The following is an 18,448-nucleotide window of genomic DNA, read 5'->3' on the forward strand; positions in this document are numbered from 1 at the left end:
TTCCTGCAGACATCTACAGCAATGTCAGAGTTGTTAACACATATCTCTGTGGGAAACAACTTCATCAACTAGAGTATGATGTGTATGTGCAATTCCTTTTGCCTTTCATCTTACACTAATTTCCAAAGATATTTAGATCAGTACCTTTCCACCATCTTTGTCAGTGTGGTTGTTTCATACATTTTGCATACAATTAGATTCTCTTGTTACAGTCTGTATCCTCCCCAGGGATCACCCAACTTTTAAAATTTGCCTACATTAGGGTTAGCACTTTGTGCTGTACAGTCCTATGGATTTTGATAAATGAATAATGTCTTGTATCCACCAGTACAGTATCATACAGAGTAGTTTCATTGCCCTAAAAATCCCCTGGGCTTCACATATTCATCCCCCTGCAAACTCCTGGCAATCACTCTTTTTTTAACAGTCTCTATAGTTTTCATTTACCTGAGTGTCGTATATCTGGAATCACACAAAAGTATTATTTTCTCACCAGCTTCTTTCATTTATCAACATGCATCTAATGTTCCCACAGCTTGATTGTTCAATCCTTTCCACCACTGAATAATGTTGTACAGTGGGATGTATCATAGTTTATCTATTCAGGCACTGAAAGACATTTTGACTGCTGCAGATTTAGACAAATTATCAGTAAAGTTCAGATAACCATTTGCATGCAGGTTTTTACATGAAAATAGGTTTTCAAGATTGCATTGACTCTTTTCACCCTTTGTGTTTTCATGTATATTAGAATAACTATAATGCCGCACACACACATACACACACACACATGCACATGCATTTCTATAAGAATCCTGACTCAGATTACTTAAACACTATGATCATTTGGGAAGAACTGGCATCTATGATACTGTCTTGCAAACTGTGATTATAATATTTCCCTGCCACAGTATCTGTAGTATTTCTCATGGTTTGTTTGGGTATTTTTTTTGTATTTGTTTATTCTGGAATATTGAAATACTGTCCATTCTTGTACATTGACATTGTTTACAGGGATTTCAATAAATTCACTATTATAATTTTAATATTTTATAGATGCTTCTGGAATTTCTACATATACACATATTATTGGAAAATAAGGACAGTTTGATTTTTTCCATTCCTATCTTTATGCTTTTCATTTCTTTTCCTTGCCTAATCGTACTGTATAAGGCCATCAGTAAAATGATGTATTGATATGGTGACAATAATTTTCCTTGTGTCATTTCTGATCTTGGTGATAAACTTTCAATATTTCATCAATAATATTTCACCAAGATACTTACCTTAGAGTTTTTAATATACTCATTAGCAGTTTACTTTTCTTTTAATTCATGTTTCACTAAGATATATTTTTAAAAAATGAATATATACCATTTTATAAAAAGGCTTTACACTGACATTTTTCCAAACATGATTTCTAAAATTTTTTCTAGAAATGTTTTCTGTCAATTCAGTGAGTTACATGAATTGGTTTTGACTATTAACATACCTTTTGCTTTGTTTTCCTGGAAAAACTTACTCATTATTTTTATCATTTTTTTATGTACTACTAAATTCCGTTTGCTAAATTTTTATGAAAGAGATTTTGGCTGTAATGTATCTTTCTTAAAAATGTTCTCTCAGGTTTTGGCATCAAGATTATAGTGATCTCATATAGGATTTAGGAAATGTTCTCTGTCTAGTTTTTGTAAATGATAGGGTCAGGTTGAAGATATTTGTTCTATATATTATTGGAAACATTAACAAGACAGGTAAGCTGGGCTACAGTTTTACTTGTATAACAACTTTCAATAATAAAATTGATTCCTTTAATTGATATTTGACTGTATGATATCTTTACTTATTTTTATTTCATGTTTGATAGGTTGCATTTATTTTCTAAAAACTTCCTCTATCATACATTTTGTCAAATTATTATAAAAATATGCTCTTATTTCCTTTTTAATATAGTATGATTGATACTGACCAGTGTTCTTGGCCTTCCCCAGCAAGTAGAAATTAACCAGAGGCCAGACAAGAAATTCAGGCTTTATTAGGGCCCCTGCTGCATCAGGGGTGAGCGAGAACAAACAACAGGTTCCCTTGCTTGCTTGCTCCCTGACGGGGGAAAGCTTGTTCCTTATATGGGGTAAGGGTAGGGGTGTGTCCAGGGGTCGGGCCGGAGGCGTGGTTTAGGTGTTTTTCCCACCACTTGGGTGGTGTTGTGTGCAGGGGGCATGCACAGTACCCTGTTTTTGCTCCAGGGTCTTCAGAAATGGCTGTTGGAGTTTTTTGTCTTTTTGTATATTTTGGGTCCAGAATTTGCCCCAGCTGCACATGCACACAGTTATTGTTAGTCCCATAAAGTTTTTTTGTATTTTGATGCTTGAGGAGATGTATGTCCAGGTGCAAGCCCTGCAGCACTGCAGCAAACAGTCCCAGGTCCCAGGCCTGTCTCATGATTACATCTTCTGCATTCATGATGTTGGTAATTATATTTTTTCTACATTTTTTCTTAAGCATTTTCCTAGGATTTTATCAATTTTATTAATCTTTTCAAAGAGCCAGCTTTTCACTTATTGATTTTTCTCTGTTTTACTCTTATCTTAATGTAATTAATTTCTGTTCTTAAATTTATTATTTCATTTTGACTACTTAATTTTTAGGTTTGATTTGTTCTTTCCATTTCTTAAACTAGAAATTTAGATAATTGATTTACAGTGCTGTAATACTTTTCAAATATATGCTTACATAAATTCACACACTGATAACTACTTTTGCTGGTTCTCAAAAGTATTGATATGTTTTAATCTCGTTATCATTCAATTCAAAATATATTTTATACTTGCACAACAGTTTCTTATTTGAACTATGGTTTATTTAGTAATCTCCAATTTTGTATCTAGACATTTTGGCATTTTTCTGCTTATATTTTTTGTTTACTACAATTATTAGTATAATTAAATTAATATCTACCAAATTTATTTTCTCATCTCTTATATCTACAAGTGGCGTCCCTGGTCCTGAGAAAAGGCTGACTTCTTGGAGTCTAGCCCTTCACTCAGTTGGTAAGTGCCTCTGAGGATAGTTGCAAATACACAGCTAACAGAAAATAGATTCTTTCCTTCGGTAGAATTTTATTCCTGTTAGTCTGTGTTCCTTCTGAGGTTCTCTGATGCTTTTACACATATGATTTCCATAATTCATTCATCTTTTCTTGCATATCTGACTGAGATCATTGACCTGCCATAGACTATTCCAATCTAGTCATATTTGGAAGCTTAATAAAGTTTTTATGCTACTCCTCCTACTTTGAAAATTGTGTCTGTCTTCTATTTTTATGACATACCAAAATGGTATTCATGCATCTTTTTCTGTGATACATCCCTCGAACTAATCTAAACATATTCATTCCTTTCATGACCATAGATTAAGTTTATCAATTTATAAATAGCTTATAGTAAGAATATTAAATGAATTTATAGAGCATGCTTACTTTTTTTTTCTAGAAATCATTTTAAAGTTGCTAATTTACTATCTCTAAAAAAAATTGTTCTTCATAAGCATTTCTATTGATTGCATGTTTTAACTCCTTTTTCACTTGTAACTTGGTGCAGTATTGAAGGTCAAGGAATGCTCCTCATTCTGTTCATCACTTCACTCAAGGGATTTGCATTAGCCAAAGACAATAACAAGCCATGAGATCATCACATGAGGACTGTAATCTTTCAGTGCATGTATCTGGAGACTGCATCTTTGTACATGCAGTGTGACAGTTTACCCCACTTGAACCATGCAGCAGCCTAGCTACCCATACATTTAGATTTTCCTACATGAAGACCCCTTCTTTCCAAATGTTAACCGTATTTTTTCTCTCTCTTGTATAAACACATAATCTCATCCCAAATTTTCTCTTTTTGTCCCACCATAATTTTTCAGGTCCCTCTTGTAAATTGTTCATCCTCTTTCAGTTCACAGGTGTTCTCTCTTCAATTAAGACAATAATTATTATTTTACCACCACAAGAAGGTGTGGCTGTCAATAATTGTGAAGGGTGAGAAAGTGAAATTTTACTCTACCTGTAGGCTAACATAATAACCTGCCATATGTAGTTTCACACTGACACAGTTTCCTGAATCAGAAACAAAGACTTTATCACTTAAGGTAAATAGAGTAGCTGGAGAGTCAGCATGATGCTCATACTTGTCCCCCCCTCCCCAGATGTAACAGGAAAGTCCATCTCAAATCCTGCACACATGGTGGGCAGCAGTCCTTCAGAAGACCACTGAGCTGGGGCTTCACTATTTTACAGTGAGTAAAAACAAGTCTGCTTTTTGTTGCTTAATGCCCAAAACTTAGAGAGGTGTGTCTCCCTCGAGGTACAGTTTGCTTTTCTCCTTATCCTTGAGGGTGAAAGTTTGGGGCATTAAGGGAGCATGTTCAGTATTTTCACCAAAAGCATCTTTGCTGCACACTTTTCAACAACTATTTTTGCCACATAACTAATTGACCATAATGTAATTTTGCCATAACAGATAAAATAACTAGTTTACTGTTTGCTTTGAAAATTTGGTTCCAATTTGTTGACAGTCTGATTTCCTTTCTCCATTGACCCCATATTCCCATTTTTATATTACATAAATCTTAGTCCTCATAATGGTTATACAGTGACCAGTAGATATGGCAGTCTTAAAATAGTGGATGATAACTATGTATGTCAACTTGATAGAACATACTATAATAAAACTTACTGAAAGTGTGAAATAAGAAAGTGTAAAGCCAGACTGCATACTATAGTGGAAAATAATAACATAACAGTTTGCAAATTCTTTGGTGATTTGAAGGCACAGAATTGCAGCCATATTTCCCATAGAAATTTGGAATGTCAATGAACAGAAAACTGACGATATTCCAAGAACAGTGTAGAGGCTTCACAACCCAATACAATGCTTAGTTTACAAATATGCATTCTGGTATTTGGAAACTGATACCTCTGTTAATGAAGAGCTTTTAGGAGCTTCCCTGGTGGCACAGTGGTTGAGAGTCCGCCTGCCGATGCAGCGGACATGGGTTTGTGCCCCGGTCCGGGAGGATCCCACATGCCGCGGAGCAGCTGGGCCCATGAGCCATGGCCACTGAGCCTGCGTGTCCGGAGCCTGTGCTCCACAATGGGAGAGGCCACAACAGTGAGAGGCCCGCATACTGCAAAAACAACAACAATAGCAACAACAAGAAAAGAACCTTTATTAAAAACAGAAAGTGTGATTCTGAAAGAGGAGATGAAGTTATGAGAAACAAATTATGAACAAAAAACTTGGACAGACTTGGAAGACAAGTGCTTAGGTACAACCCACAAAATAAAACCAGTTGTTTGCACAGTATTGCCATGAATCTACACACATTTTAAATATATTAAAATATTTTGTATTTTTGCAATAAAGTCTTTTAAATTTGTTATTCATTTCTCATGTTTTACGTTTATGTCCTTTTGAATGTCCCTCTTTTATTTTTTGTTATTTTACATTTTACAGCAAAATTGCCTTAAGGCCACCGTTGTGCAGTAAAAATGTTTGTGATGAAAGTGCTTGCAACAATGATGTCTACAGCAAAGATCCTGACTATAGAAATTCCCAGGCCCTTGAAGGAGATCCTCATGAAGTAAAGACAGATTAAGTATTTTACCTCTGATTACAAAGGTACAAGTAGTCGGGCTATGACTAAATCCAAGCATTTCTTAATCTTTATTTTCCATTGTCTCCAGGAAAAAAAAAAAAAAAAAAAAGCAATAAGGTGGCTAAGCAGCCACCTTAAATCATTTATTTTAGTCCTGATTTTTATTCCAATGTTACTTCCTCTTTCCATATCTTCTCAAATTCCTGACAACATTTAACCTTGACTGATTCCTCTCCCAGCAGAGAATCTGTTTTCTGGCCATAGAAAATGTATTACTACCCAAAGCCATTCCCAATCAGCTTAGTAATTAACATGAACTATTGATGATCTACTATGTGTATCAGCTGGGGATTTGTCAGCTAATCAAACTAATCTAACAGTGGAAATGCTAAACATACTTGTTCCATTGTTGAATAATTCATAAACATAGCAAAAATCATTTTATTCTGACATCTTACCCATTTTTAACTCCTAAAAGCAATGTTTCTAATCTCTTCTGAAAGAAATTTGCAGTCAAGGAACCAATTATTCAATTCAATTACCATCAATGTCAGCATATTCTCTTATAATATGTGCTAATTATCAAGTTCATTATAATTTCCTAAGTAAGCAACATATTTAGGAATGTTTTGTTATTTAAGATTTAACATAATTGATGTTGTTATGTTTTTGGTGAGAATTTGATGACAACCTTGGGGATGTGAACACCTGTTTTGTATCTAACCATCAGCTCCATGTCTTATGGAGATTCATATTTCCCTTCACTTTGTAAGTTATCTGTCTTGCAGTTTCATCCTCGTAATTTTGATGTTAGCTGATTGTACCTTTGAGCCTCTGGTTCCTGCTTTTGAGGATCCTGGAAGTTCTACTAAATCTTACAATTACTGTCTTTATTCCCTTATCTGGCCCATCCTATTTGGAAACTTCAGGTAGTTCAATTTGGATTTCTAACACCTGCACCTGAAAGCATTCTGAGTTATACAGAATGTTGAGCCAGGTATGAGATGTTGTGGATACAGACGCTAAAATATAGAACAAAGTGATTTGGGGTCTGCTCTGGAGTGTTTCCTTGGACCTTAACTGAGGGTCTTTTCACAAATACACATTATGGTATAGCCTGTCTAAATCCCTTGATCAGATAACATTTTTACCACTACAATATTTAGAGCTCCCTGAAATTATAATGCTGTTATTCTTGACCCTGTAAAGAAAATCTTTAATCCATACCTTTCATGCTTCTATAAAATGAGAAAGAAATTCACTCCATCCCTGGATCCAGTGTTATTTGGCCCCTGGCCTCTTCCTCAGGGCCAGGGAAAAATGGCTCTGGGGCTGCCTCTCCTGCTCACATATTTCTCACTGTTGTCAAAGTTTAATGTTCTTTCTATTAGGATTTTTTATAGTATGGATTAAAATTTTGTTTAGCCTAGAAATACAATGTGAAATTCATAAGCTCTATATATACTTTTGAAGAAAGAAAAATCTGTTAAATCTTTTTTTCTGGGAAAATAGAAATTTGTCTATTTTTTTGAGGAAAATGAATCTACTGAATTAACTAAAATGAATAATTTAGCAGAAAGAAAAACAATAAATGTCAGTGTAATAACATTTTCTCCAATAAAACATTTTAATCAACTGAAAATCATTAACACAATGAAGGTCACAGAAGTGGTTATGAGATGTATTCTGGAGAGATATTCAGCTCTTGAAAATTCCCTTCAGTTACCCTCTTTTATAAACTAAGAGAATTAGGTCAACCAGGTGTCAATGCACAATCATTCTTATTGTAGCCACAAGGCAATTCTGTCCTGGAATCTATATTTATTAATAGACTTAATAGCTAAGTCAAGAGACTCTCACTGGGATTTGTTTTACTCAATTTTTCTTGAGTAAGTAAGGTGCTTTAAAATATTTAACTGAATATATTTCTGAATAGTTTCCTTGTGACTTACTTGACATGCTGCCATTACCACAAACATGGCTCAGTTAGTGCATTTTTAACTTGTCAGAAATCCATGGACATGCCTCCGATCAGTGAGTGTCTGCTGTTACGAAGGTAAAAAGCCTGTCCATCAACAAGTTTAAATAGTGTTAAGAACACTTTTATGTCTTCTATTTAAAACTGATACAATAAAGGAGTTTCTTTCCTCTCTTTTGAATGTAACCACAAATAGCAAAAGTTGTAAAGATAAATAATTAACTTAAGTGAAATTAGGAAACAAAGCTCCATATCAAGAATGGTGAAGAAAACCCCATTAAATACTGACTAATTTGGACTTGAGTCCAGGAGAAACTTGAGCTGATACACACTATCTTGAACCTCAGGAAAAATACCCACTGTCCTAAGATGAGTGTCATTGCTTTAAAAGGTCTATCCAACAATTTGTTAAATGAATAAATAAATATAGGGGCCTACAAAAGGCAAAGCAGAGAATGCTTTGAAACAGAAAGAGAAAAAAGTCCAATGCCCATTTCTTATTATTTATGACCACCAAGTGGCAGAGATGAAGTAGCATGAAGGGGGCAGAAATCATGATAACAATCACCATACCTGCACACAGAAAGCAGCAGGCTTCATGGGCCTTAGTGAAAAAAGAGAATGCTAAGATCTGAAAATAAGGAAAAGAAAAAGAGAACAACAAAAAAATTGTCACTAGAGAAGAGGACAGAGAAAATGCAACTGGAAGCTTAGCAATTCACCTTGCCCCAGGTCTCAATCTGTCTGGTCTACAATATTCTTCATCAATTGGTTGGTTCTCCACAAAGGTGAATCACAATAAAAAAATTATGAAACAAAGAATTGTCTGCTATTTCTTATCAAAGGATGGCATTTGCTATGAGCTAGTGACTTAAGAGAGCTTTTCACTCTTCCATTTTCCAAATGAAGCTATTATAGTGTTTCTATTGTTTATTCTCAACCACCTTATATTAGATGTGTTTGGAGGAGATAAAAAAAAAAAAAAGTCAGGATCAGCAACTATGCACAGTGAAGAAGTGTTTATATCACCCAGAAATTCTGGACTGCTTCTCAAAGATAAAAGTAAAAACTTGATGAGGCTTTGTGGTTTTCATCTTTGGAGATGGGGAAATTTTCCTTTATATATATATATGAAAAGGCTGTGCATGAAAATTGGAAAATCTCAGTGGGGGGAATGAGGGCTCCAGCAAAGACTAGTATTTGACTCATTTACCTCTTCTTACTTAATAGGATTGCTATGTTGCTGGGAGTGACATTGTGCTCAGATTTTTTAAAGCTGTATTTGCTTGCCTCTCTTGAAGAAGAGAGCAGCCAATTACATGTAAGTGATAGTTTTTGATGAGATATCCAGGAAAGTCTTAAAGCTGTACTTATATAATGGAAGTCACCGTTTTCACCCTCCCCTTTACTCTATGTTCCTAACTGCAAAAGAACTGTGAGGATTAACATTCCAGGAGCTGTCAAGTGACTACTAGGTGATGTTGACAGTGGAAGTCCATGTTAAGGATGCTAAGGAGAGAATAGGCTCTGGGGTCCCTATCCCTGGGATTGCCATATCTGCTATGGACTGCTTAACATCAAACTTCATGATATGTGTATATATATATATATATATATATATATATATATATATATATACACATATATATACACATATATATATATATATATATATATACATATATATATATATATATATATATATATACTATATTATATATATATGAATGTGTATATATATATATTCACATATATATGTATATATACATATATATACTGGAATTTATATATGGAGAAATCTATGCATTCATAAATCTTAAGTGCACAATTTGATGAGTTTTCATAAATGTATACACTCATCTAACCACCATACTACAGTCAAGATATAGAATATTTCCACCACCCAGAAAGTTCACTCATGCCCTCTTCCAGTTAATCTTGATCATTGTTCTTATTCCTAATACCATAGATTATTTTTGCCACTTGTTGTAATTCATATACCCGAAATAGTAAAGTATAAGATTTTTGTGTCTAGCTTTTTAAAAACAACACAATGTTCTTTGGAAGATTGGCCTATGTTATTGTGTATATCAATAATTTATGTTTATTGCTGAGCTGTATTCCATTGTTTGAACACATCACAATTTGTTTATCCATTGTCTTCTTTGTTAATATTTAGGGTGTTTCCAGTGTTTGGATATTTTGGCTTCTATGAATAAAACTTTTATGAACATTTGTTTATAAATCTTTGTGTGAACATATAATTTTATTTCTCTTAGGTATTTAGGTGTAGGATATACAGAAAAATAATTACTGAGCCATATGGTTAACATGTATTTATCAATATGAGGAACTTACAAAAATTTCTACAAATTGGTTAGTGCATTTTATAGGCCTTTCAACAATGCATGAGAGTTTGATTGGTCCCACATCCCCATCAATATTTGGAATTCCCATAAATCTTAATTTTACCCATCTTAGTGGGTTTGTAGTAGTATATTTATTTGATATGAGTTTGCATTTTTCTAATGAGTCACAATGTTGAGAATCTTTTCATATGTTTATTGGCCATTCATGTCCTCCTTTGTGATGTGGCTGTCAAGCTGTTTGCCCATTTTTAATAGATTCTTTGACTTCTTATTACTGAGTTCTAAAAATTCTTTGTATATTGTGGACACAAGTTCTTTGATCAAATATCTATATGTGTAATTTAAATACATCTCTCTGTGTGTGTAGTATATACTCTGAGTATGTAGTTTGCATTTTTAGTTTTTCAATGGTTATTTTAGATGATCAGAAGTTTCCAATATTGATGAAGTCAAATTTATCATTTAAAAAATTTTGATGTTAACGCTTTTTGTGTTTTCTCTAAGAAATCTTTGCGTTCACCAACATTGTGAAGATATTCTGTAATTTGTCTTGTAGAAGATTTATAGTTTTAATTTTTTATATTCAAAACTATGATACATTTTTAGTTAAGTTTTCAGTGTTGCAGGAAGTAGTCAATTATGCATTTTTTATAATCATATCTGGTAGTTTCAGTACTATGTGTTGTAGTAGAAGTAAGATTCTTGTAGACAGCACATAATGGGTTAATTATTAAAATCACTTCTGCTATTCTTTTTATTTGATTTTTTAGATCTTTTATATTTAATGTTATTATCAATATACTAAGATTTAAGCTTCTCATTTTATTTGCTTTCTATTTGTTCTATCTTTTTTTCATTTTATGTTTCTTCTTTTATTGTATACAATGGGAAGCCACTGTTGAATTTTATCAGATGAGTGGTAGGATCCTGTTTTCAATTTAGGAAGACATTTCTGGTTCATCTTAGGAGACATGTTATGACTTATGGAAGAGTGAAATCACAAACACCAATGAAGAAGATATTGTACTATTTCAGTGGGAAAGGATGGAGCATTGCTGATGAATAATGACAATGAGGATGGAAAAACGTACATGAAATCAGATATATATTAAATACAGAAAAAGCCAGTTTTGCAAAGGATTAAGGTGGAGTGAAAGAATGAAGGAGAGAGAAGTATAAATGTTTTTTTCTCAGGACCCTAACAAGAGTGGCTGTGTAGATACATTTGGTATTTACTAAAATGAAAGTTGGAAAATAATAGTTTTAGAACAGGAAAATAAGTGTTTGGATTTGGGAATATTTGGTTTTAAATTCCCTAAAGCATTTAGTGTCAATGTCATATGGACATTTGCACTAGTGAAAAAAGAAGAAAGATAGGAATAATGTGCATATATATGGTGACTGAAGTTATAGGATTGCTTAAGAACACCTGAGAATATACTGCAGGGTGAGAAATGAAGAGACTCCAACAATAAACTGTAGAAAACTGTTAATAACCAAAGATTATTAAAGGAGAAGCTGGAAAAAGTACTGAATAGGACAATCAGAAGTAAAAGAAAAATAGGAGGTACTGGTAAAGAAGGGAAATGAAAATGCATTCAAGAAGAAGAAAAATATTCTTTCTACCAATAGCTGGTGAGTGATAAGTGAAATGAAAGTGTAAAAGACATTGAACTTGACAATTTGAAGGTCAGAAATGACAGTGATAACTCCAGTGAAGTGATATGGATGGAAGCAGATTCAAGTGGGCTGGAGAGTCAATGAGAAAATTTCAGGTTCAGGAAAAATGGGGCAAGGTTATACAGAATTTTTGCTGTACAAATATTTGAAATGCTGTGCAACTGCAAGATTTTTTAAAAGTGCACTTTGGAGCATCAAAAAAGAAAAGGACATTCCTAGTATCAGAAACAAAGAGGTAGTTTGGAGCTACAAAGGAAGGATAGAACTGTGTCATACAGAGTAATGGCTTTAAATACCCATGAAAGAAAATATGTGGCTTGAAGTTAGAACTTAGATGTCTGTATAACAAGTAGAACCATTAAGGGAATCCAGAAAAAAGTCTGCTTAATGGCTCAAAAAGACAATGAAGATTCATGATACTCTCAAGTCTATAAGTTGAAAAGTAATAAAGTTTAACATGGAAAATCTAAACTCTAGTCTTAATCGTTAAATTGGTGTGAAGTCTGGATTTATATTGCTTATCTGAAGGTAAAATTTATAAGCTAAGGGATTTATATAAAACTTAAAGTCTGGCAGTGGCAAAGCTGGAGAAACTCCCTAAGTCCAGCCATATAGGATCCTCTAAGCACACATATAAAACCACTTCACTGAATAAGATCTCACAGTAAATAAATAAAAAATAAGAAGAAAACACCATGAGGGAATGCTCATAAAAAATAAAAGAAGAATTAATATACCAAGCACTAGGACATATTAAAAGAATAGCTTAAAAATATTAAAAACACAAAATGACATCCATTATATACCAGAAATGAACATCTAAAAAAGTAACAAAAAAGTAAAAATAGGAGAAAATTGCAGATGAAACGTTCATATAATTGGCCCCTTTACAAAACAAGCATAAGCTGGTAAACAGTTATAAAATCAACATTTTTAGAACTGTGAAATCGAATCCAAAATGTATAGTAACCATAAAACTCCTTTGCCGAGAAGAGGGTGGCTGAATTTTGGTAAGAGAGTGTTGTGCATATATACACTAACAAATGCAAGGTAGATAGCTAGTGGGAAGCAGCCGTATGGCAGAGGGAGATCAGCTCTGTGCTTTGTGACCACCTAGAGGGGTGGGATAAGGAAGGTGGGAGGGAGGGAGACGCAAGAGGGAAGAGATATGGGAACATATGTATATGTATAACTGATTCACTTTGTTATAAAGCAGAAACTAACACGCCATTGTAAAGCAATTATACCCCAATAAAGATGTTAAAAAAAAAAAAGAGAGAGAGTGCTGTGGCAATTTCATTCACCTGCATACCATCTACTATATTCCAGTGCAGGGCAGCAATCCCCAGACAGCACTCAGATCCTGCAGCAGCTTGCTGATGCCAGGTCATTAGTACCGATGGAATTTTCTTTTCTTAAATTACTGTAGTTGTGCATTTTGACTTGTCTGGTGTTACCCTGAGGAACTGGCATAGAGGTTGAGTTTTGTTGTACTGCCTCTTCCTCCCTACCTTGGGCTGGTAGAGCTATCTGAGCAGCAGTGGTATCTGCAAAGGATTCAAAGTCCCACTTCCTGTCCCCACTTGGGCCAAGAGATGGAAGATGGAGCAAGGGGTGTGCAGTGTCAGTTTTTGCAGGAGAAGGCAGAGGAGGAAATCTCTTATGGAATAAGGACTTGGAAGAGAAAGTGTAATGCATTTACCCAGGACTGGACACCTGCTCAAAAATTATCTGAAATGAACTTAGACTTGCACCTCTGGCAGATCTGTGGACTTTGTGCAAGCACGAGGTGAAGACAAAAGAAAATCTGTGGGCAGCACACTTAATATTGAAGCAGTGCTCCAGCTAAGCAGTTAGCAGGACAAGCTGCAAAGAACAGGCAAGTAATATTTTCTTTTTTTCTATTTGGCTCCAGGTACTTAAGGAAATTTCTCTTAGGTGACTGGCTGATCACTGAGATAATGAAACAGATACTTCAGTGAACACACATGAAAACATAGAAGGAATATTTTTTGCAAAGAGTTTAGAAATGTCTCAAAACAAATAAGACAACAAAAGACTTCAACAACCACCAATAACAAATCCTGGGGAAGAGGAGCTGTGTCTTCAAGAATTATGACATTATAATATTCAAATATCCACTTTTCAGCAGCAACAAAAAATTATGTCACACAAAGAAACAATACAGTATTTTCCACTCAAAGGACAAAAGATGAATTGACAGAAACTGTCCCTGAGGAAGACTGGATATTGGACTTGCTAGACAAAAATCTTTTTTTTTTTTTTTTTTTTAAAGCATATTTTGTGGTGGTGATTTCTTTTTTGTTTTTTTTTTTATAAATTTATTTATTTATTTATTTTTGGCTGTGTTGGGTCTTCGTTTCTGTGCGAGGGCTTTCTCTAGTTGTGGCAAGCGGGGGTCACTCCTCATCGCGGTGCGCGGGACTCTCACCGCCGCGGCCTCTCCCGTTGCAGAGCACAGGCTCCAGACGCGCAGGCTCAGCAGTTGTGGCTCACAGGCCCAGTCGCTCCGCGGCATGTGGGATCTTCCCAGACCAGGGCTCGAACCCGTGTCCCCTGCATTGGCAGGCAGATTCTCAACCACTGCACCACCAGGGAAGCCCCGACAAAAATCTTTAAATCAACTATCTTAATATGCTAAAGAGCTAAAGGAAACTATGGGCAAATAATTAAAAGAAACAAGTAAAATTATGTCTGAATAAAATGAGAATGTCAATAAAGAGATATAAATGATTAAGAGCAACCAACTGCAGAATCACAGAGCTGAAAGCACAATAACTGAACTGTAAAAAAAATCTCTAGAGGAATTCAATGCCACATATGAGCGGAAAAAGAAACAATCAGTGAACTTGAAAACTAGACAATTGAGGTTATTCAACCTGAGGAACAGAAAAAAATGAAAAAAAAGTAAAGCATCTAAAGGATCTGTGGGATACCAACAAGCATACCAATACACGTTATTGAAATCCCAGAATGGAAAGAGAGAGAAAAGGTAAAACAAAACAAAACAAAAAACAAAAAGTTGAAGAATTATGGCTGAATAATTTCCAGATTTGATGAAATATGTGAATCTACATATGAAAGAAACTCAATAAACTCCAAGTATGATAAACTCAAAGATATCCACACTAAGACTCACTATAATCAAAAGATTGAAAGACAAAGAAAGGGAGAGGGAGGATCTAGAGAGCAGCAGAAGAAAAATTACTTGTCACATAAAAGGGAATCTCAATACAGTTAACAGTCTATATTTCTTTAAATACAATGAAGATCAGATGGCACTAGGGTAACATATTTAAAAGCCTGTAGAAAAAGAAAGGTTGTCAACCAAGAATTCTATATCCAGAAAAATTATCCTTCAAAAATAGAGGAGAAATTAAAATATTCCAAGTAAACAAAAATCAATGGAGTTCATTGGCAGTACATAAAGACTAAAGAGAGTGCTTTTGCTGAAATAAAATGACATTAGAAGTAACTCAAAGCCATATGAAGAAATAAAATATCTGGAATGGTAACTACATAGATAAATTAAAAGCCAGTATCATTTTAATTTTTTATTTGTAATTCCTTTTGTTATTTCCTTCATTATTTAAAAGACAAATTATTAAAATAATTGTTAATCTATGTTGATGGGCACAAGGTATATAAAGATGTAATTTTAACAATAACAACATAAAAGAGATTTTATTTGCTATTGAAGCTAAGTTAGTATCAATTTAAATTAGATTGTTATAAATGTAAGATGGTAATTTTGATCCCCATGGTAACCATTAAGACAGTATCTAAAAATACAAATATGCAAAATAACATAGGAAAAAATCAAATGGTATACTACAAAAATCAGTTAACATAAATGAATGTAGTAATAGAAGAAATGAGGAATAAAAATAGACATGCACAAATAAATAGTAATATGAGAAAATTAAATTCTTCCTTAACAGTGATTACTTTCAATATAACTAGGTTAAATTACCTAATTAAAAGACAAAATTTGGAAGAATGGGTAAAAAAATGATCCAATGATATTCTGTCTGCAAGAGACTCACTTTATATCCAAAGACACACGCAGGTTTAAAATGAAAGGATGGAAAAAGATATTCCATTCAAATACTAAGCAAAAAAGAGCAAGGGTGGCTATACTAATATCAGGAAAATAAAATTTGAGTCAAAAAGTTTCACAAGACACAGAGAAGGACACTATGTATTTTTAAAAGGGTCAACTGATACAACAATTATGAATATGTACACAACAAACAATATAGCCCCAAAATGTATGAGGAAGAATTGACAGAATTGAAAGGAGAAAACGTTCTACAATAATAGTTTGAGACTTCAATATCCAATTTCAATAATGGAAAGATCATTTATACAGAAGATTAATAAGGAAATAGAGGATTTGAACAACACTGTAGACCAACTCCACCTAACAGACATACATGGAACATTCTATCCAACACAGAATAATCATACTTCGCAAGTGAACATGGAACATTCTCCAGGAAAACCATATGTTAGGCCACAAAACAATCTCAAATATAAAATTTACAAAGATTACGATCATGCAAAGTAACTGATAAGGGTTTAACATATAGAATATACAAAGAACATCTACAGACAAACATGAATGAATAATGAAGAGGCAAGTGGTTATCATTATAAAAATTTTTATAACGTGTTCCCATCACAAGGCATCACAAAGCAAAATTTCCAGCTGGACTGAAGATGTAAATATGAAAAGTATATTAAAATAGTTATAAAATTGATACGTACTCAGCTAAGGAATAATTTTCAGTAAACAAAAATCAATATCTTACAAAAGTCTTTGAACATTTTGCCTTAAAATTATAAATTAATATACCAATGACAAGAAAATTTTAAGAAGTACAGGAGAAATTACAAAAAATAAAATTAAAAAATTTATGGATAAAAATGAAATACCTATGATGACTATAAATTTTGAGGACATAATTAAAAATGAAAGTAATTTTTAACAAAACTTGTGTAACTCAACTAATATTATTTAGAAGGTAATTTTATGTTTAAACTCATATTAGAAGTGAGGAATTACTAAAACAATAGAAATTGACAATAAAGTACACGCAAAAAATGTATAAGCATGGAAATATTAGATCTAAGAGTAGAAATTAATTAATTAACAGAAAGAATAAAGAGATGCAACTAAACCAAAACCTTGCTCTTTGAAAATACTACACCGGCCACAGACAGGGCAACATATTTAGGCAATTCTTCCACATGGAAAACTGAGTCTAGAAGGATATTAATCAGAAGAGTGATATCTCTATATAAGGTTATCTCTCTACATGATGTTTGTAAACTGAGGTGGCGAGAGGAAGGCCAGTAAGGAGATAAAATAATGGCCACTTTGATTTAAAGTGAGGGCAAAAAACATCAACAGGAATTGGTGATAGATTATATGTAAGTTATGTTAAAGATTAAGGAATACCAGGTTTCATGACTGAACAATGGGTACAATTTTCATAAATAGGGAACGATGGGGGAAGAGTGGGGTAAAGTCTTTAATAAAATGTCACTGATGGACCTCTTAAGTTTGTGATGCTAATAGTGATGACAAGCACATTGGGAAGAAAGGCTGTCAGTTTTGCAGTACAAGACCATTATGTCACTGACGTCATGAGATGGTGCAGTAGTCTTGTGAATAGGCTCTTTTTCTGGGTATCAAGAACTATGGGCATTCTGAGGTTGTTACTGATGCATTTTTGGGGTTTATATATAAGGACCACACCCTAGAGATAGGAGCAGATGGCAAGAGAAAACCTTAGACCCTGACAATTCCCAGAGCTATAATCTCCACCCTATATTGCCCTGCACCAGATGTCTATCTTGTTTTTGCCACTATTTTTTAGGTCTCTATTACTTATAGTTGAATCTAATCATAACTGATAGAGAATCTCTGTACTATTATTGAAAATTTATTTGAAACTTTTAACTTACTAAGAAATGAATCAAATTTAAGGATTCAAAAATAGAGGAGTGAAATTCACAAGACTTAAACACAGGTTTCTATCCAATTTGGACAATAATTCAGGAATTTTGTAGCATATTACACAGTTATGCAGAGTCTATAAATTGTAGTAAAACACAATCTTAAAAAATTTTGCTCTGTAGTTCCACTTGTAAGTCAACTCTTATCAGTGCAAGAAAATATATTTCTTGAGGCATATACTTCTCCCAACAGTTCAGACTAAAAATCTTGTCATGGATATTTTTATTTTCTGTTATAGCCCTCTTACATGGTCTAAAGTATCTGTTTCCCTGTAGAAGACATATACATGCAATACAAAAAGTCCTCATCCCCAGTGTGTTAGCCAGAGTTCTCCAGAGAAATAGAACGAATATGATATATATAGATATAGATATAGATATAGATACCTAGATAGATATGAGACTTTTTGTGAGAATTTGCTCACATGATCATGGCATCCTAGAAGTCCCACGATCTGCTATCTGCAAACTGGAGAACCAGAAAGCCAGTGGTGTAATTCAGTCCATCCTGAAGAATCAGGACACCAATAGTGCAAGTCCCAAAGCCTGAGAACCAGGAACACCAAAGTTGGAGGGAAGGAAAAGACAGATGTTTTAGTTCAGGCAGAGTTACTTTAACCTTTGCTCCACATGTTTGTTTTATTCAGGCCGTCCTGGATGGGATGCTACTCACCCACATTGGTGAGGGTGATCTTTTTTACTCAGTTCACCAATGCAAATG

This window comes from Lipotes vexillifer, unplaced genomic scaffold (genome assembly GCF_000442215.2).
Source record: "Lipotes vexillifer unplaced genomic scaffold, Lipotes_vexillifer_v1.1 scaffold1642, whole genome shotgun sequence".
Classification (NCBI taxonomy): domain Eukaryota; kingdom Metazoa; phylum Chordata; class Mammalia; order Artiodactyla; family Lipotidae; genus Lipotes; species Lipotes vexillifer.